Source organism: Rousettus aegyptiacus, unplaced genomic scaffold, assembly GCF_014176215.1.
Source record: "Rousettus aegyptiacus isolate mRouAeg1 unplaced genomic scaffold, mRouAeg1.p scaffold_m13_p_2, whole genome shotgun sequence".
In the NCBI taxonomy this organism is placed as follows: Eukaryota; Metazoa; Chordata; class Mammalia; order Chiroptera; family Pteropodidae; genus Rousettus; species Rousettus aegyptiacus.
Genome location: NW_023416295.1, coordinates 39054301 through 39076918, shown reverse-complemented (window position 1 = coordinate 39076918; position 22618 = coordinate 39054301). Strand labels below are relative to the sequence as shown.

Below are 22618 nucleotides of genomic sequence, written 5' to 3'. Positions count from 1 at the left end.
ATTGTTTCTACATTTACTTGTTTCTCTAAATCACTCTTGTGAATCTTCTATCTTCTGTTTTCTCGTTTTCAAGTTGTCGTTTACTAGTTATCCCCATGTTTAGATTAACATTTACTTATAGCCTCTTGAACGTGTCAGAGTAAAGCACTAAATAAATCTGGCAAACAATCCTTTGGGATGTGCAAAAAAATAATGAAGTATTCTGGATTATAATTTCCTTTCTAAAGTTGAACTTTCTAAATTCAGGGCATATAAAATATTACACAAACATGAAATTGTTATTCATGTGATGCGCTCCTTGCACTTTGTATTTAACAAGGGAATTTTTGCCAGTGACTTTATTTGTTATAGATAAATCTCTTTCCTCACTGATTTTATAAAAAAGACTTAGAGTGTTCTTATTATTTGCTGTAATTATAATTATTATTTTTAGAAAAACTCAAAGCATGACATCATGCTTTATACTGGCCTCTTGGACAATGAATCAAAAAATGAGAAAACAAATGGGGAGTACTCATTCAAAAGAAAAATTTTTTAGTGGTTTTACCACAGAACACCTGAAATCTCTGTTTCCTTGCTATTCCATATTTATACTACAAATGATATTTGGTCAATTTGGAACTCTTGTGACTACCGAAACAGGATTTTCGATGCTTAGCTTTCTCTGGATCCGTAGATTCATATGTTCAATTCGTATATTCAATTGTCTGCTTGATGTCTCTGCCTAAGTTATTTAGGAAGCTAGCAAACTGAGCAAGACAAAACCAAACCCTCTTGATTCTCCTGCCCCCTCAATCTATTCTGTTCTTCACCCAGGCTTCCCCATATACTTGCTTAAACCAAACATCTAGGAGTTATTTTTGATTTTCTGACCCCTTCCTTCACATCCATTCTTCAGGAAGACCTGCCTGTTTTACCTCCAGAGTAGATCCCAAATCAATCTCATTGTCTTCACTTGTGCTACTCCTCACCATAATAAAAATTACCACCATCTTCTGCCTAGACAACTGTAATATCCTTCTAATTGGTCTCCTTCTTCCACACCGGGCCCTTACTATACCCTTACCCATAGTGAGGTTGTTTAAAAACATAAATTCTACTATAGCTCTTCTTTGTTTAAAATCCTCTAGTAGCTTCTCGTTGCTACTAGAATAAAACCCCAATTCCTTCCCTGGTTCACATATTCTGGAAACTGCCTACCTCACCACTACAGCCCACACCATCTTACCTCTTGCCCACTACTTTTTAATTAAATGGGCTTTTCTGTTTCCTTTTTACATGTCAATCCTGGTCTTTCCTTAGGCTCTTGGCAGTAGCTAAACAATGCTCTACTTGCAGCGATCATCTTGTTGATCTCTATGTAGCACTGGCCCCATCTTGCCATCTAGAAGTTAGCATAAATATCACCTCCAGCAGAAATATCTCCCTGAACAGTTTTAAATAGACACCTAGTCACTAATTGTATTAGTAAACTATTGCCACGACCCCAAACCACCCCAAATTTCAATGATTTACAACAATATTTTTCTTGCTTACAGATCAGTGGGACAGCTCTACTTCAGGCTCAAGATTGTCTAGGCTTGGCTTCAGGCTTCTGGTCAGATTCAAGAGTGCTTCATATGTCACATTCTATTGCTCAGTAGTTACCTGGGGCATGCTCTTCTCATGGTGTTTACAGGACTTCAAGAGGACAAGCCAAATGTAAAAACACATTTAAGGCCTCTTATCCTGTCATGTCTGCTAACATTTCATTGGCTTAAACAAGTCATATGACAAGGCGCAACATCAACAGGGCCAGAGATATATTTTACCCAGATTCATATAATTGATAGGAATAACGAAAATGTTCTCAGAAGCACTCAGGGGACTTCACATCATGTCTTATTGGCTCAGATGGTGTCATATACTCGTATTGAAGCCAAACATTGGCAAAATCGATGGCGTTACCATTAGACTAATCAACACTCATTCAGGAGGTAGTGAAGCTTCTCCTGCAGCATGTGGTCACTTGAAGAATGACCACAAAAAAAGAAAATTAGGATTCGGTTAGGAGGAAGGGAATAGATAAAAGGCTGTTGGTAAAGCAATTTTAAATTGATATCAACAAATATAAATTAACACCAGAGGCTTAATGAAGTGTCTGTAGTGGGTAGAATGTAATTATGCATATGTTGATGGAATTGATTATATATATATATATATATATATATATATATATATATATATATATATATATTTCACCGCCCCCCCCTCCAGGGTAGGGGTTAGTCACTCTTCCCCAATTCTATTATGATAATTCTGAAGTTCTGAGTTACCATCTAGAAAGCTGGACTATACCAATCTAGTATGACTAGAAAGAATTTTAAACAAGAAATAATTCTCTCTGTTAAAGAGTGATGCTCTCTAAGTTAATTTTTTTTTTTTTTTTTTTTTTAGCAAATAAGGCCTACTTAGGAGAAAATCTATATAGTAAGCCTCTTGGCTTCTAATACTGTTCTCTTGCTAACAACGAGAATGGAGCAGATTCCTTTTCTCCAAATTCCACATGCTGATAGAGTTAATTCTCAAGTACAGCTCATAACATCACCATTTCATAGATGATCAGCCAAGGTTATATCTTTTGGCATACAGTCCTATTTCCCCAGGTGAAACTTCTATTTCATGCTTCAGAGACTAACTAGTGTATACTGCTTTCTGCCCTCTGCTACCTATCTGATAAGATCTTGCCTCATTCCAGCTGTATATGGTCATAATGACTTTATGACAAATATATTTGACTGACAATCATAGATAACATGATCACAAATTCAATCTTCCCAGATTAACAAATGATTGCAGAGCTCTTCCTATGTAAAAAGTCTCATAATATTCATGCATTCATTCAGTCAGTCTTTGAAGAATTAATGAGCACTTAGAATGATTAATTGATTTATCTTTGAGTATAATAGATATCTGTTAGATATAATATCTATTGGATATAACTAACATGCTAAGTCAGGTAAAATTAAGTAAACCTTTAAAACTGTGAGATTGAAACAGTAATTAGTAGAATGAGTATTTAGCAGTAAACTTGAAGGAGGAACTTTACTTGCTAAGTTTCAGGGTTCCTGCAGGACCTTCTTAGAGATGGTCTCAACTACTTCCCTTCTCAAAGGAGATAAATTCAAACTTGGGAAATTATTGTAATTTCTTTAATTAGCATCTGAAAATTTTAAATCATGCTAATTTGCAAAAATGCCATAGATTTAATGATTTTTTTTTTTTTGAGAAAGAAAATTTGCCACTGGTTAGTTTCTGTCATAGTTAATTAGCATGTTTCGTGGCATTTTCTAATATGTAAATATGGTTTCCTACAAGTGTGCAGAGCATAAAACATTGTTAGTAATCATATAGCTACCAGTAGATGACAGACCTTATAGGTAGAACCCATTACTTAAAGATAGTCATGGCAAACTTTATAAATTCCACTGCTGGCATCAATTTTAAAAAAATTCTAGGCCGTGAGATCAACATTACCCATTTAAAGCCAGTTTATCCATTTAAAATGAAACTGGGTTCTAGTTTCACTTCTGCTATATATTATCTGTGTAATATTGGTGAACTTCAGTCTTCATATCAGTCAAATAGGGATGAATTCAATTGCTCTTCCTATTCCATAGACTTATTAACATGATGAAATGAAATGGAAATGTACTAAATTTCCTTGAAAACTCCCATGTGATATATAAATTCAAGTTTTGAAATTTATGATTATTGCAGTAGATATGATCTAAGAGTTCCAACAGTGATATTCAAATATGGAATATTTTTCATATTTGTTTTTCTTTGTCAGACTCCCTTGCTTCAGTCATTTTTGGTTTAGAATAGTTGCATTACAGTCAACCTGAGATACTGGATGTCAGTGTCCATTTTGAAGCCCTTTTCCACGATTCAGGCAGAGCTCCCACACAGCTGCAGAGTCCCACTGACCAAAAGAGACTGGTGTCTGAACTTGTTCCCCTCTCCCCTTTCCGCTCACCACGTCCATGCAGCTGCAGAAGCTGCAGGTGTGTGTGTGGTAATGTCTGCTCCCACAAATGGCCATAATTTGGTGGTGGCAATCATGATCCCCTCTTTTGTCAGTCATTATTGTTTCTCCACCTAACACCAGCTGTCTGCTGGCTCCCACCTCATCCCTGGCATGTAAATTCTGGCTCCCTCCTTAGCATATTTGTTAGTTTTGGGAACCTGCATTGGCTTCCTCTTAGCTTGGGAGTAGGGGACAAGGAAAAATCACTCCACCCAAAAGGGAGATGGAGGTGGGCAAGTTATCGTTGATAAGTCACAAACTCTCTGTGCTGATGGCAGAGTTAGAAGGGGCAGTGTTTTGCCACAACAGTCCTCTGGAATACTACTACTTATAAAACGTTATGATGAAGGTACTTCTGCTGCTTTTCTTTGAATTTTGTAGGTGAATCACGCACTTCCTTTTCTCAGCTCTGAACTGTTTCTAATGTAGTCTCTACCTGGGGTGGAAGCCCTGAGGGAACAAAAGTGCTCTGTACACCTAATTTCAATTTACATTTTTATGAATACTTAATTGTCTCATGACCCATAACTTTTGGTCCATGCCTGATGTAAAGTTCTGGTCTTATCAAACTATCAGTCAGCTGTTTACAAATACTCCTCAACTTATAATGGGGTTATGTCCATAATTTGAAAATAATGCAAGTCAGAATTACATTTAATACACTTATCCTACCAAAAATCATAGCCTAGCCTACCTTAAATGTGTTTAGAACACAATATCCAAAAAATACTGGCAACACAGTACACTGAGGAGTATTGGTGGTTTAAGCTCGTGATCCTGCGCCTGATCAGGAGCCGTGCCTCACTGCTGCTGTCCAGCATCACGAGAGCATTGTATCACATATTGCTAGCCTGGGGAACGATCAACATTCAAAATCAGAAGTTAGATTTCTACTGAATAATTATTACTGTCACATTATCAAAAAGTACAAAAAGCATAATTTGAATGATTCTAACTCAGGGACCATCTGTACTTACCTGTTTCATTTGCTTGATTGGAGCTTTTTAAATACAGCAGCTGCTCAAAGGCTGGCACATAGTAGATGCACAGTAATGTTTGTTACGTGAATGAATAAAATAGATGAATGAATGAAGCTCTGGAAATTCAAGGGTAGCACTTTCTATTTAATTACTAAGTGACCATGAGCAACTTTCTAGATCGCAAATATTATACTATTCCTGTTAGACATTTGCTATTCTTTTTAATCATTGTGGTTTTGTAAGTTTACATCAACATATATACATTTGTCGTATACTGAGTACAAGGCAACTGGGTATTCAGAAAATAATTTTCTGTTCCTTATAGAAAATGTTTTACTGCATTTTTTCCAGAAGCCAACAGTAGGAGGAATGCAGTATCAAGTAATGAATTAAACTTCTCCCCTGATATCTATTTACACGCCTGAATTAGTATGGCTTTTATTTTTTCTTTTAAGAGTGAAGCTAGAGGTGGTTTCCAGAAGATTCTCTTATGTTTGAAGTGAGAACATTTAGAAATCTTCTCCCCTGAGGCTATGGCAGAGTTTGTCTTATTAAATAATCTCAGCATGACCTTTTAGTAAGCTTCAGTTTTATAATTTAATCCTTTGAAGGAATAGTTTATTTTGCCCATCTTCCTCTTAATTTTGTGTATATTTATCTCTTCTTTTTGGATTTTAGAACTAATATTAACTTTTTCTTTTTTTAAATTCGAGCTGAAGAGAAACCAGAGTGAGTTGTTCAATTACCCTTGACATTTCTGTAGCAGTGAAGTGTAAACTTTTTCACGGAATTCACAGCATGTCCTCACCTTACCGTCTCAGCTGTTCGGTTCATGTCAGTAAATTTGTCGGCTCTGTGTGCTCCTCAGCAGATGCAAATGTTCAGTTATTTGCATGGTTCACAATGAAGTCTGATTCGAGAATTCCCTGAATTCATATTCATGCCCTCTGTTATATAAAGTTTTCCATACTATTTCCTTTATTCTGTAAAGTTTTCATTAGCTTTGCTCTTGTACATAATGATACACTAGTGTTCTCAAACTTTTGTTTTTAAATCTAAGTTGTTTTTTCATTCAACATACAACTAATGTGGGTCAGGTAGAAAACAGACTGTCTTAAGGGGCTTAGAACTGATAATACTTAGGAAAAAAGTATTTTAAAGATATATCATCTATGAAGTTAGTCTGTAATCCTAGAGTAGTGGTTTCCAAACATTAAAATACAAATTACTGGGTCCTATTCCCTCTGCATGAGCTTCTGATTTAGTAGGGCTGAGGAGGAGGCTGAAAATTTCTAGCAGGTTCCCAGGTAATGCTGATATTCCTTGCCCTGTGAACACATACAAGTGGGAAATTAGGGAAATACATTAGTAATATGAAATAAGCAAAGGAAAATAATATTGCACCCTAAGAATTCACTGTAGGATGTCCCCTGCCGACAGCCAGAAAGAGGGAAATGGGGATCCCCTGGCACGGAATTCTGCCAACAACCTGAATGAGCTTGTAAGTGGATTCATGCCCAGAGACTAGAAAAGACAGAAGGTCTTGGCTTTGGTCTTGCGAAATTCTAAGCAGAGATCCAGTTAAGCTACATTATATCCTGACTTCTAACTCATAGAAGTTGTGAGATAATAAATGGGGATTGTTTTAAGACATTAAATTTGTGATAATTTTTTTCAGTAGCAATAGAAAACTAAGATAGATAGAAGAGATCATAGTTATTCCCTAAAAACCACGTGGACAGATAACTCTGCCAAAATATGTGGTTATTCTATTCTATACATGTTGGCTTACACTTTATAGTCTTAAAAAGCAAAATAAAGGTCTGGTAAACTGTTTTTCAGAGCGTGTTCCATGGAGAAAAGATGGATAATTTGTATCTTGAAGAGTCACAATTCACGTGTTCACATAAAGGCTCTGCTGGGTCCCACAAGAAGAAAAAATACATTGATTCATCTAACTCAATAGGTTTTTTTTTTTTTTTTCAAATTTATTTGACCACTGAATCTTTTAAAAAGGAAATGTTGAGACTACTACTTAAAACTCATTAAAATACATAGAACTAGTGGTCCAAAGGCCACTGATATTGGGACTCTTCTGTGCTTGACATGTAGGAAATAATTCCAAATTTCATTTCCCTGGACTCAGGTCCTGAAATGTCTATTTTAAGTGATAACAGTTTTTTTTTCTAGTGAATTTAATAAAAAAGTGCTCCCTCCCCCATCATCTAAAAGTAGATGTTGAAAAAATACCCACAGGCAAGGCAGATAATTTAAGTGAGTGAGGTAGGCTGATCATAAGTAAATAGGAAGTCATGTGTCTCATGTATACATATGAATTTTTCTAGAGGAGATAGATATCTCCAGATATGGTGATGTCTGAAGATCTTGAACTTTATTGGGTATGGCAAAATTATTTTCTGAATTACTTGTAGCAGTTTTCACACCCACTAGCAATATTTAAAAATTCCATAACATTTTATTTCTTTAAGTTAAAAAGAATTGATATCAAGCAAGTATGACCATGTATATTAAATCAAGTAGTGGGTTGGGTAAATGTGTCTATTTTCTTATTTTATTTTTGTATATTTGAAATAGTTTCTAATTAATTGTAAAAAGTCTAAAATTATAAAAGAAGGGAACAATAAAAACACATAAAGAATTTTAGGGATGGTGGAGAGCATGACCTGTGAAAAACAGGCAGGCTCCGCTTTGGTTAGGTAATATTGCCATGTATTATGGTATCATGAGAGCTGCTGAATTTTTATGAAAAGCCTGAAATTCAAATTTTTACGTGAAATTTTCCAACATTTAAAACAAAATGTGGACCAAATTAAACACATTTGTGTCCGAGATTTGGCTGGCGGCCACTGATTTTGAGCTTGCTCTTAAGACTTTGGAGGAGCTCACTGGTTACACTCCCCTCCCCGACAACTGTGTGACGTTTGTAGAAGGTTATTTATCACAGAGTCTGCCTTTCCTGTATCTGGCAAAAAAAAAAAAAGTATGAAGAAGTGCAGTTCTGAGCTCTTTAGCATCTAGAATAAAAAGTATTAAACAGTTTGGGATGAATGGTTTTTTGAAGCCCAGAACCTAAATAGGCTTCAGTAACTTCCTGTTTTTAGAATAAAACCCAAACATAGCCAAATGGTTAAGGCCTGTTTTACTTTTATTTTATTTTTGGCTATGCTTTTTCTTATACCCTTCATTCAGACTGTTTTCTGGAGGCATGCAACAGAAATTTAAAGCAAAGCCTTTGGAATTAAACTGACCTGAGATTGAAGCCAGGCTTCATCATTACTTGCTGCACGACCTTGAGCAAGATTTCGTCTTTCTACTGCTTATTTTCTTTACTAGAAAATGGAGACAGTCATAGTATTTATATCACAGGTTTAATAAAAAGATTAAACACACACACACACACTGGCAAGCAATAAGCATTCTGTAAATGTTAGCTGTTATCATTTGTAAGGATAAAAACATCATTACTATGAAGGTGGAATCAGATAACATTTTTTTAAAAAAGTACTAATGAAGTGTGAGGCACAAATTGTAGCTCTAGTTCCTATTCTCTGTTACCCACCTACGTGTACTTATATTAGTCCTTCTGATTTAATATCCTTTTCTAGACTTTGCATGTTCACATCGTACTCATTTTTAAATGTTATTTTAAATGCTATCTCTTTCAGAGAATGGTTATTCACTATTCAAAATATATTTATTGAGAATCCTCTTCTGAACCCATATTGTTTTATCTTGGCAGTTTCACTTTTAAACTTGTAAATATTGATTTTATAAAATAAAAATGTTAGTTTTCAGAAGACAGGATATATTTTTTATTCATCCTTCTACCTCCCACCCTATTTAACATAGAGGTAGACATGTAGTAGGCAGTAATTTTTTTTCACAAAAAGAAATAGACCTCTATAGAAATTCTACCCTTCTGACTAGGGCAGGTGTGCTTCCATCAAAACACACAATAATTCAAAGTGTTAAGAAATATTATGTTCATTGACAAATAATTTTAATTTTAACTTTTTTTTTTCTACCTATCCACAAAGGTTGACATGACCAAGCAACCTGGATGATTCGGAGGCTGGGTACTTGTCTCATCAGAACCGATAAGATAACTCACTGTAAATATCTAACCACAGAATTGCCATTAAAAAAATGGCTTCCAAACTATCAATACGTTAATGTGTTTAAAATGTCCCAAATTATTTAAATTGTTTCCTCAACACTTTATAAAGTGTAATGCAATTTATGCTATTGATTAGAAAATTTCTTTGTCCCAGGAAGGTTACATTGATAACTCTGCCCCTGATCAGTTGTGTGAACTTGAACAAGTTCTTTTACTTCTCTAGATATGTTTCATCATACATGTAGAGGGCCAATTCCTTATGTGAGACCATTCACCAACTTCTTCATACTGCCCTAGCCTGTGAAGAGCAAATCTTATCATTGGCAGCTCATTTTTACCTCTTCTCCTTCCAAAAAGGATTTTTAAAAACTATTTGGAAAAAGGCTAAGGCCAAAGTAAAGGAAGAGAAAGGTAAGTCAGATCTCCATCTTATGGTCAAAGAATTATTTCAGGGATATTTTGTAAACGATATGGTACTGAGACAGCTGTGGGGTGTCAGAGAATGGATAGGAGAACAAGAATTTGAATAAATGAGGCTGTGGGTTGTGTATTCATGGTGGAATAAGATGTCAAGGCCATGTGTTGTCTTGGAGCTTCAGAAGAGGTCAAAAGGCTAAGAGCATTGTTGGAGATTCACACATTCTAAAATGAGGTGTTTGACAACCTATGTGGCACTTGCAAAGGATATGGTCTAAAATGGATTTTCTTAGCAAAAATCTATCACATCTATATAAGAGGGCAAGGCTGAAGAGGCAATGAGAGAGATTTTATTAACGAAAGCTATCAGTATGTAGGATTCTTCTCTTATACCAAACATGCCCCCAGCGAAGGTAAAGGGTAGGAGGTTGCATCCCTATTACTTTGAACCCAGTGGAAAGTTTGTTTGTGGTCTTTGGTTGTGAGGGACTCCAATGTTTCATGCCTGAAAGGTCTAGAGGCTCGACACTGGCCCCTGCCTCATGCCTTTCTGGTTGTAGAGGAATAAGGGTTATAATAGAAGCAAGCTGCACTTCCACCAACAGTGGGGCAAAGGTGAGAATTCTTGGGGACAAATGTGGAGCCCATGGATGGCGAGAGTCGGAGACTTCTTAAAAACTACCATGCCCAAGAAGACCATTGGATAATGTGACCCAAAGAAGAGAAGGTGTGAGGTAGGGATTTAATATTTTTTTTCTCTTAAAGGTAACTTATTTTCCTACTTCCATTTTATTGACTGGCTTCTAAATGATCCATAATACCATCTCTCTCATATAACAAGTTCTTTATTTGTATAAAAGCAAAAGTAACCTAACATTGCATATTAATATTCCATTGATTTGAGCTTCCAGAAGGCAAGACAGTGTCTCTGGCAAAGTGTCTGTAGTGCGATAAAAGAAGAAAAATGAACAAAAACTGATCTTTAAGATTATTAAATGATAAATGACAGCAAAACAGTTTTGTTAAAGTTTCTTTTTTGTAACTTCTTTACCAAAGTTTATAAATATTTCCTTAGAGAAAAAAGGATTAGGAATGTCATAATATCATTTGCTTGAACATAGGGACTTTTAAGTTCTGAATCCTGGGAGAATTTAATCTATTTGAGCACAGGTCATTGAAACAAACAAATAAGCTTGATATTTCTGGATGAAGGCTAATTTGAATAAAATTCAGATTAATCACACATGGATTTCGAATAAATATTTCGGGTTTTAAAAAATTAAAATTAAAATAGTACATTTCTACCCAACAGATTTCTCCTGGTACCTGACAGAAGAACTGGGGGGAAGGGGGTGGAGAGCGGAAAGCAGCTACTTAAGATAGAAAACTTGCAGGCTGGTTCATGAGAGATATCTCACCTGACTACTCAGCCAGACATTTGGCAAGCTTCACAGAAGCAGTCAACAGTTTTTTTCTTAGAAAGGATTTATTATTATAAGATATGTTCTAAATTGACAGCATTTAGAGAAATTGCACATTCTGAGGCAATACTGGCCTTGGTAGTTAGCAGATTAAGATTATGCTAATTTCTAAAGTACTTCTCCTCTGGGTCAGTCATTTCTCTCCCAAATAGATCTTGCTGAGTAATCGATCAGATGACAGGTTTCATCTTCCTATTTTGATGAGATGAGATAGACTTCCTAGAAGGTATTTTGTCTCATTTTTCCTTTGTCCCTAGAGCCAATAGCAATTCTAGTACTTCTTTTTGGGGACTTTCTCTGTACCTCTTTCACTCCAAGACTCTCAAAAATTCGGTTCTCTTCTATCTGCCATCCCAGAGACTAAAGAGAGGCTTAAGATCTTCCAGACTTGTAGTGAGTCTTTCTTTAGAAATAATACAGAAGGCCCAGTTAAATCTGAACTTTGGTTAAACAATGAATATTCTTTTAGTAGGAATATGTCCCAAATAGCGCATGGAACATACTTATACTAAAAAAGCTTTCGTTTTTAAAATCTGAAATTCTGATTTAACTAGTGTCTGCATTTTACTTGCTAAATCTGCTAACTCTCCCCTCCAACCAAAATATCCACTCAAATCAGCTGACTTAAAAGCCGTGACACAGTATACGCTTTTTTAAGCTTTTCTCATTTGAGAGTCTCCTCACAACTCCTACAAAAGTGGCCTCATGAGCTACCATCTCACATCTATTAGAATGGCTATAATTAACAGGACAAGCAATAACAAATGCTGGAGAAGATGCAGAGAAAAAGGAATCCTCATACACGGCTGGTGGGACTGCAAATTGGTACAGCCACTATGGAAAACAGTATGGAGGTTCCTCAAAAAACTGAGAATTGATCTCATATGATCCAGCAATCCCTCTACCAGGTATTTACCCCAAAGACTTAAAAACTCATATCCGAAAAGATAATTGCACACCAGTGTTCATAGCAGCATTATTCACAGTGGCCAGGGCATGGAAGCAACCAACGTGTCCTACGATAGATGATTGGCTAAAGAAGCAGTGGTACATATATACAATGGAATATTACTCAGCCATAAGAAGAGATGAAATACTGCCATTTGCAACAACATGGATGGACTTCAAGATAATCATGCTAAGCGAAATAAGCCAGACAGAAAAAGTTGAAAATCACATGATATCACTTATATGTGGGATATAAACCTAAAAGCAACAAATGAACAGAACAAAGAAACAGAGACTTATGGACATGGACTATAGATTAGTGGTTACCAGAAGGTAGGGGGTGTGGGAGGGGGAAGTAGACAAGGTAAAGGGGGTCAAATATGTGGTGACGGAAAGAAATCTAACTATGGGAGGCGAACACACAGTGTAAATATATATATATGCCTTACTGTTAAAGTGTACAGATGAAACTTATTAGATTTTGTTAACCAATGTCACAATAAATAAATAAATAAATAAACAAATAAATAAATAATTGAAAAAAAAGTAGCCTGATTTCTGCCCATTAATGTGGGAATAGGAAAGAGGAACTACTATTTTTCTATTTTTTTTCCTGGCTGAAATGATTGAATCCTAGTAAAGTTTAATTCCTTTACCACTCTTTTGCCTGTTTTAGATTTCTCTCTTAGCCATTTGCCCCTTTCCTTTTATTGTCTTCTTTTATGTGTCCTAGACACCCCAAGCTTATCAGGAACCCCCTTTCCTTATCATAAAATAAGGCTGAGAGTAACAGATGGAGTAGCACACTGGGCCTGAAAGAGGCTGGATATAAATTGTGAGTATGGTAGTTATGGAGCCAGTACCACTATTTTTTCCTAAAATTCTGGCAGCTGATATGATTCTGGAGATAGCTCAAAATTCTGTGAACTTTAGAATTAAAAAATATCCAAATTTGCTACAAATCTGATCACTCCTTATCGAGTTATATTAGAATAAATAAATCTGATGTAAATGACTTTATTTTGGAGGTGGCCTGAGTTTATACAGCACTTGCAATACAAGAAGTAATAAAATGGCATATAAAGCAGATTACTGTGTCTAATGATAAAAACAAAAACTAATATTTGGATGCTAAGAAAGTTTTTTCAGTGGTTTGGAGTGGTCACTTCTTTCTTAGGGGAATAAATTTGAAAAGTTTGGTAATACCCAGCCTTAAATAAACGTAATAAAGAGGTATATAACGCAAAATCTTTTTAAAAATATTTAAAGAACAGGAAGAACTATATTTCAATCCATAGAAGCACCCTTCCTTTTTATTTTTCAAACATTCAAATGAAGGATTTCAATAAAAATCCAGTGGGACTACTACATAATAGGGCCATGTTGGTGTCATTATGTTCTGACATTATCTGGGGAAGTAATTTAAAGTATTTCATTAGATAAATGCCTTGATGAGATTACAAATAGCTTGAGAGGGTGGCACATTACAGTAAAAAAAAGTCACTGCAAGGTAATTGAAATGGAATTACCATGATAATACACATTACTTTCACTTGGAAAAACAACTGCTTCTATCAATAAAATATAGTTCTGATTTCACAATTAAATTTGTAATAATTGAAATTATATCATTAAAAATGATAGCAATATGAATACTTGGCATCATTTAGCCAAATATTCAACATGAAAGTCAAGTAGAAAATGGGAATAATAGTCAAGGGGAATTTGACCAAAAAACTGACTATTTGAGTTGATTATTCAGATAAAATAAAAGAACCAAAGTCAGTCATCACTAGATAGTTTTGGCTGTTTGTCTTTTGCAAAACTTTCACAAAAGTGAATGGCTCAATCAGATGCCTGATAAGCTCCAGATAATATCTGAACTTCAGAAATTTATCTAAAGTGGCTGCATTTTTTTTTAATTTTTGTAATTTGTCTATTGAGTACTAGCAATTGAACTTAAGTCAACTGAAGAGATAAAAAAATAAATTGTTTATAAGTGATTTAACACTCTTAGAAGTAGAGTACATTGTTTTATTGTCTCTGGCTCTAACTTGAAGCTTAAAGCAGTATTTTTCAAACTCGAATGTGGCTAAGGACTTCCAGGTTGCCTGCAGATTTCCCCAGAAGATTTCAACTTAAAAGATTTGTGTTGGAGTTTTAAAATTTTAACTTTTAACAAATATCTGAGATGATTCTGATGCTTATGGTCCAGAGACCATACTTCGAGAAGCACCGACTTAACGATTCCAGTTGTTTGCTCCTTATGCCCTGAATAGCACAAGACAGATGTGATGTGGGTGTGGGATGTGGGATCAGAACACATTGAATTTCATTTCAATCTGTCCCATTCTATTCAATTCCGTTAACTTCAACAAATATTCATTCAGCGATGGAATGGGGTTAGGAGATAATCAAGGAGAGAGACTATATACTTAAATTAAAACTGCATTTTGCCATTAAGAAACTTACATACTTTACAATATCTTCATAATAAGGTAGAATAAAGAAAAGGAATTAATTTTGTTCTCTGTTCCCAAGACACTTAGAGGGCTACCTATTATTTCACACATGCCCAATAAATATTACTTGAATGTTTGATATATAAATCACCAAGCAAAGAGAAATTAGTGATGGAAATTAGTGATGGGATTATTGATGTTTCTTAAATAGTTTCATCCCTACAATTTGCTTCCCTCCAAACACCACTCCCCATGCCTCTCACGTTACTGGTTGAATATGATAACTTTACCAGATCATAGAATTTTTAGTGAGAATTTTCTGATCTACGTGTCCAAAATGGGCACTGCAGAAGAATGGGCTGGCAAATTGAAGTGCTGTGGCCTAATCTCAGATCCACCAGTGACTAACCATGTGGCAAATTGTCCTAGTTTTTCCATTTTCTTGGCTTGGAAGGGACAATACAACCTGCCTGATTCACAGAAATCATAGATGATTATTGAGAACATAATTAGAGAAGGACTATAACACTCGAGAGAAAAAATGAGATGTAACATTATGAGTTTCTGAGTTACCTTCATTATTCAGTACATAAATTTTTCTTAGAGCAAACTTTATACAAAAGTTGCCCTTTCACTCACTTCCCTCCATAATGTACTCTAGCTACTCAAAGCATTCCCATTATGTTACTTTCTCTTTCTGGGGAGTAACTTCCAAATTTCATACATCTTTTTTTCCCTCTTACAACTCATTCTATTGAAGCAATGTTTTTATCTAGAGTTAATAAACAATATAATTATATGAAAGTTTTAATGAGAAGTTATACTTAATAGGTTATTTTACTTATATGTTTGCATTTTAACAGAATTCTACTTATAGAAATGATTCTAATTGTAGAAACTTTTGGTACTATGGCAGACGAAACAGATACATTTTTATAGGTAGACGCCTTTGGCACTCTAAAATTATATAATTTGTTTATTCACTAATTTAAAAAATGTATGTGAGTAATTCTGTGCCAGGGATATAGCTATGAGTAAGATAAACAAATTCTGGCTCTCATGGAGCTTACATTCAATGAATAAGTAAGCAAAATATCAGCCAGCAACAAGTACTCAGCAGAATTAAAGCAGAGTGGTGTGATAGAGAATGACAGGGTCCTTATTTAAGGCTGCATGGTCAGGAAAACCTCTCTGAAAAGCTGACACTTAAACAGATCTGAATGACAAGGAGAAGTCAGCCAGGTGAATATTAGAGTGAACATCTGAGGAGAGAACGCTGACACCATAGTCCTAAGGCAGGAATGTGATTGATGGGCAATTTGAGGAAACAGTGAAGTTGACGAGGAGAATAATATGAGATCAGATTGGATAGGTAATCAGGGCCTAACTAGTATAGAGCTTTGTAAACTGGGTGAGAATTTTGGGTTTTATTTTAAGTGCAGTGAAAAGCCGTGGGAGATTTTAAAGCAGGTAGCATGTTATATTTTCAAAAGGCCACTCTGACTGCTGTGGGGAGAATGGTTCAGAAATGAAGCTGGGAGACATGTAGGGAGGTTACTGCACTATCTGGGTGAAAGACGATGGTGGCTTTAGTAGAATGAAGTGTTTGGATTTATATTTGGTTATTTGGTGATAGAGTTAATAGAGATTGTTATGAATTAAATATGGGAGTCAAAGGGGAGAGATAACATTTACTGTGCCTTCATGTGATACTGTTTCCATCTAGGCACAATTAAGGTAACTTTGGGACATAATTTAAATGATCTTTGGTGATTTTTGTTACTCCTTTTTAAGCATGTTATTTTTCCACCCGGACATTGTGTTAGTCTTCTTGAGATGCTGAAACAAAATACCATACACTGGGTGGCTTGAACAACAGACATTTGTTTTTTATAGTTGTAGAGGCTGGAAAGTCCAAGATCAAGGAGCTGGCTGATTGGTTTTGGTGAGAGCCCTCTCCTTGGCTTACAGATGGCCACCTTTTCTCTTTCTCTTCTCACAAAGCTACTGATTCCATCATGAGGGCCCCACCCTCATGACCTCAGGTGACTTTAATTATCTCTCAAAGTCTCTATCTCCAAATATCTTGACATTGGAGATTAGGGCTTCAACATATGAATTTTGGATGATGCAATTCAATCACAGATTGTCATAAAGGTCACCATAAAGGTCATCAAAACTGGATATGTCTTAGTCGAGTCAGAACTCCTGGCCAAAGATTTGTGGTAAATTACTAGCAAAGGCTTTACTAGACTACATGCAAAAGATTATTCTGTTTATTGTTTTATATTGTATGTCTTCTTGTCCAATGTTATTTAAATTAGATTGAGGACCTCTGAGAACTCTCCAATTTCATTTTTATAATTTCATGAAACTTCTGTCATCGCTAGAAGTGTAAGTTGTATTTAACACAGATTTAACACAACATTTTGAACAATTAGGGAAGGAGGAGGAAGTGATCACAGGATGCTATATGAACCCCACTGTTTCTGAAGTCTGCCTTTATGGTTTTGCATAACTCTCAGAATTCATGACATGCTACATGAAATAGTCCTAACTGCTATAACCCTTTCTAACCTAAAATAGATAGAAACAGTGAAGGTCAGATAAAGACCCTGCAGCCTGATTTCCCCTTCTGTATCTGCCAAATCTTCAGCGGATAATAGATGACTGTTCAGAGGCCCAGGCTTCTAATGCTTTCCTCTCCTCTTCTGTCAGGAAAAAAGATCAGTTGAGATCAGTTAACCAGAGCTGAAAGTCAGAGCAGAGCGATGAAAAAAATGGTCAAAAAAAAGAAGCAAATTTCAGTGAAATATATTTGAAACAGCAGTTAGCTGACAAGCATCCTTTTATATTTAAGGAGCTTTGTAGAAACTGGTAATAATACCATTAGTAATTTTCAAATCAAAAATCTTAACTTCAACATACAGTATGTATTTATTGAGCTAGATGGTTCTGATTAATATGTTAATATAGTGGTCAAAAATTTACACATTAGTCATGAATGTCCATTTCCTACTACTCTGCTTCCACACTCAGCTGTTTTCTAGACATCACTTTCTTCCTCTGCTCCATCAGGCTTGGCATCCTGCCTCTGGGTCTTGCACCAGCTCTGTCTGCAGTGGCAAGAAATGGTGCAGAGCGCTGCAGAGATGTTTTTTGGCAATGATCCAACTTTACCTTTGACCTTAAATTTAAAAAGAAAATAAACTTTTCTTGTCCCAGCTCTTGGAATTACAGTGTACAAATATTTCAAAGGACAAGGCGTAATTGGAAGACTAGCTGGGAAGACACTGTTTGGAGAATTGGTTGGAAAGCTAGGAAAAGGAAAAAAGTTTAAAGAAACTGGACGTGGCTCTCTGGCCTGAAAAAACAAAAGAGAGGGAAATGAAGGTAGACCCCAGAAATGCAGGAAAGTAAGAGTCTTCCATTTCTTTCCTAATCTTCCCAACAGGAAACGGGCTGTGGTGATCCGTTGAAAGAGCAGAGTGGCTGAGATTCAGCTCATAGAAATAGAAAACCTGCAAGGCAGCAGTGGTGGCAAAAGATAACACGTAAGAGAATCACCACCCTCTTTGTCTTCAGCTGTCTCACGTAAGACCAGGACCATGGGGAGGGAGAAAAGAGAGATTTATAAGTTTGTTATTCCAAATACTGATTCATGTATAGTTTGTATTTGCTTCAGTTAAGTATATTAATATTTTTCAGTGTCAAAAATACTTAAAAGATATTACGGTTGAATTTAAATACCATTTGGCTTAGTGTGATCGTACCTAGTTATCGTACATGTTAAATGCAATGTCTCCTCAAGAATCCATCCTCTGTCATTTGCTCTATGAATTTTCTCTAGGCGACAACATTTACCCATGACTTCAACTGTTACTTATAATTGTTTCTTTGTTCAGAGAAATCAAAGATTTTTATTTTTTCATTTCATTAAGGAACAATTGACAGATAAAATGGTAAGATATTTAAAGTGCAGCATGATTTGATTCACACACACAGTGTGAAAGGATTCCGTCTCTAGTTAATTATCAATTATCTCACATATTTACATTTTTTGTGAGAACATTTAAGTTCCACTCTTACCAAATTTTGATCACACCAATGTTATCATCTGTACTTGTTATACATTAGGTTCTCAGACGTTATTCATCTTGTAACTGAAAGTTTGTATCCTTTACTAGCCTCTGTTTACTTTCCCCACCATCCAGCCCATGACAATCACCATTCTACTCTGTTTCTATGAGTTCAAATTTAAAATTTAAATTAAAATTTTTTTTTTTTTAGATCCCAAATAGAAATAGAATTGACCATGCAATACTTGTCTTCCTTTGGCTGGCTTTTTTCATTTAGCATAATGCGTTCCAGTTTTATCCATGCTATTGCAAATGACAGGATTTCCTTTTTTATTACTGAACAATATTGCATTATGTATATGTATCACATTTTTTGATCCATTCACCCATTGACAGATACTTAGGTTGTTTTCATTCCTTGGATATTGTTGAAATGTTGCTGTGATAAGAAGAGAGCAGATACCTCTTTGAGATCCTGATTTTATTTCATTTGTGTATATATATGCTGGATCATGTTTGTTCTATTTTTAAGATCCAAAGGAACTTCTATACAGTTTTCCACATTGGCTGAAACATTTTATATTGCCACTAACAGTGTGCAAGGGTTCTCTTTTTCGATATTCTTGCCAGCATGTTATCTCTTGTCTTTTTGACAATAGACATTCTAATGGGTGTGAGATGATATATCTCATGATGCTTTTGGTTTGTATTTCATAATGATTAGTAATGTCGAGCATCTTTTCATGTACCTGTTGGCCATTTGTATATCTTCTTTGAAAAATGTCTATCAGGTCCTTTGTGCATTTTAAAATTGAGTTATTTATTTTTGTTATTGAATCGTATGAGTTACTTGTATGTTTTGGATATTAACTGCTCATCATATATTTTCCCCCCTTCCATAGATAGCTTTTACTTAAAATTAGTAATAATTTTTTATTTTTCAGTTATAGTTGGCATACCATACTGTATTAGTTTCATGTGTACAACATAGTGATTAGACATCTATATTACTCACAAAGTGATCACTCCAATAAATCTAGTGCCCCTCTGACATTGTGCATAGTTATCACAATATTATTGTCGATATTCCTTGCTATATTTTATGTCTCCATGACCATTTTGTAACTATCAATTTGTGCTTCTAGATCCCTTCCCCCTTTTTCACTCACTCCCCCCAAAACCCCTCCCAGCTGATAACCCTCAAAATGTTCTCTGTATCTGTAAGTTTGTTTTTGCTTTTTTGTTTGTTTTGTTCTTTAGATTCCACATCTGTGTGCAACCATATGACATTTGTCTTACTCCATTCAGCACACTACTCTCTAGGTCTATCATGAAATATATTTTTCCATCTCTTTACTTTTCGTGTGTGTGTGTGTGTGTGTGTGTGTGTGAATTTTCATTTATCTTTGGCTTTGGGGCAATGGCATTTTTTCAATATGAAAAAAGTTCAACACAAAATAGAGATTTGAAGTGTAAGATTGGACAAAATCCAGGGGAGCGGAGGAAAAGGCAACAACAAAAAGAGATGGGGGGACGTTGCCAAAAGATGGTATACAGTCCCCTCTGAGGGATGACTCGGATGTTTAGATGGTAGTACATATTTTCCCATATACATACAAGACTTACTTTCCTTTTTTTGGGTAAGAAAAGTGGGGCTTAGGGACCCAGGCTGATCTCTCTCCCAACTTAACTCCCTTCTCTAACTAAAGGAAGGGATCCAATGTGAGAGGTAAAGTGGAAGAGGGAAACCTCCCACTTGACAAGAGTGGGCTAGACCTCTAAAAACAGATCTAGAGCCTAGAGAGAGAGTGGGAATGAAGATAGTACTGTTAATGCCTCCCCCAAAGCTGAGAGGAGCAATACCTGGAAACCAGGGGTTTAATAGCTTGGATCCCATTAAAACTGCTCTAGATGGGAAACCCCACCCCTTCCTCCTAGGGACTTCTCCCTGCTACAGTTAGGGGGGTTTCCTTACCGCAAGGACTTAGGATGGTGGCCATCCATCTGGGTTTTCAGCACATGGCTCTAAATGTGATTTGGATGAGACCCAGCTTCTTGGGAAATTATCTTGAAGACAAAGGGAGGAAATATTAACTGGACAGATGGGAGGAATGGGCACCAGAAGGAAATACAAGGTTTCCCAGAGTGGAAAGAGGGGAGGCATTCAACAAACAATGAATATTTATTAAATGTCTGCTATGTGCCAGGCACTGTTCTAGAACCCCCCTAAAAGAAAAAAGAAAAAGGAAAGGGCAGTTGAAAGCTGAGGGAACTGAGAAGTCTGAATGATGGGGCTTGGCTTCAGACTTCCTCTTCTGCCTCCTCACCGAATTCCTCCTCCTCTCTGTGGTGGTGTCCTGGTACTGCTGGTGCATGAATGACCTCGGCCTCGGTGAACTCCATTTCGTCCATGCCTTCACCTGTGTACCAGTGCAGGAAGGCCTTGCACCGGAACGTGGCCATGAACTGCTCTGAGATGCACTTGAACAGCTCCTGGATGGCTGCGCTGTTGCCAACAAAGGTGACCGGCATCTTCAGGCCCCGGGGTGAGATGTCACAGACCCCTGTCTCGACATCGTTGGGGATCCATTTCACGAAGTAGCTGCTATTCTTGTTTTGCACATTGAGCATCTGCTCATCTACCTCTTTCATGGACATCCGTCCACGGAAGACAGCAGCCACAGTGAGGTACTGGCCATTGTGGCGGTCATAGGCGTCATGTTCTTGGCATCAGATAATTGTTGGGTGAGTTCAGGCATAGTGAGGGCCGGATACTGCTGGCTTCCATGGCTGGTTAGGCGGGCAAAGCCAGGCATGAGGGAGTGGAGTTGCAGGAAGGGCACTGTGTTGACTGCCAGTTTGTGGAGGTCAGCACTGAGCTGCCCAGAGAAGCCGAGGCAGGTGGTGACACCACTCATGGTGGCTCAGTCAAGGTGGCTCAGGTCCCTGTGGGTTGGTATGGTCAACTTGAGGGCGTGAAAGCAGATGTTGTAAAGGGCCTCATTATCAATGCAATAGGTCTCATCAGTGTTCTCTACCAATTGATGGGCAGACAGGGCGGCGTTGTAGGTCTTAACTATAGTGTTGGACATTTTGGGTGAAGGCACCCCACTGAAGGTGTTCATGATGTGGTCAGGATACTCTTCACAGATCTTGCTGATGAGGAAGGTGCCCAATCCAGATCCTATGCCTCCAACCAGTGAATGTGCCAACTGGAAGCCCTGCTGGCAGTCACAGCTCTCAGGCTCCTTCCGTACCACGCACAGGACCGAGTCAACCACTTCAGCCCCCTCTGTGTAGTGGCCCCTGGCCCAGTTGTTGTCTGCCCCAGGCTGACTGAAAGCAAAGTTGTCTGGTTTGAAGATCTGGCCAAAAGGACCCGATTGAACGGAGTCCATGGTCCCGGGTTCTGGATCCACCAAAATAGCACATGGAACATATTTTATACCTGCGGCTTCATTGTAACGCACGGATGTAATTCAACTGCAGGTCACTGTCCCTGTGGTAGGTGCCGGTGGGGTTGATGCCATGTTCATCACTGATCACCTCCCACAAATCAGCATCGATCTGGTTGCAGCACTGGCCAGCCTGAATGGGCATGATTTCCCTCATAGTTAAAATTAAAATTGTTTTGCTTGCCTATAGCTGTGTATGGGGCAAGAAAATGTGTAATTTTTTTCTCTGTTGCTTGCCACAGGATAGAAGGATGGGAGTGCCCCGGAGGCTGGAGCAGCGAGGTCTGAATGCAGAGGCAGGAAGGTTCTGAGTGCTGTGTGTGTTTTATATTCTGAAGTGACTCTCTTATAGGCAATATATGTAAGGGTCTTGTTTTCTTATCCATTCAGCCACCCTTCCTTTTGATTGGAGCATTTAATCCTTTTTTTTCATTTGAAGTACTCGTTGATAGATATGTAGTTATTGCCATTCTTTATTTAGACCTTTGATACATATTTTTTTCTTCTTAAAGAAGTTCCTCCAACATTTCCTGTAATACTGGCTTGGTGGTGATAAACTCTTTTAGCTTTTTCTTGTCTGGGAAGATCT

At 36.9% G+C, this 22618-nt stretch overlaps 1 pseudogene; it reads right to left on the bottom strand.

Moving 5' to 3' along the window:
• Positions 1 to 20875: 20875 nt before the first annotated feature.
• On the bottom strand, positions 20876 to 22203 carry LOC107513280 (annotated as a pseudogene).
• Between the last annotated feature and the right edge of the window lie 415 nt (positions 22204 to 22618).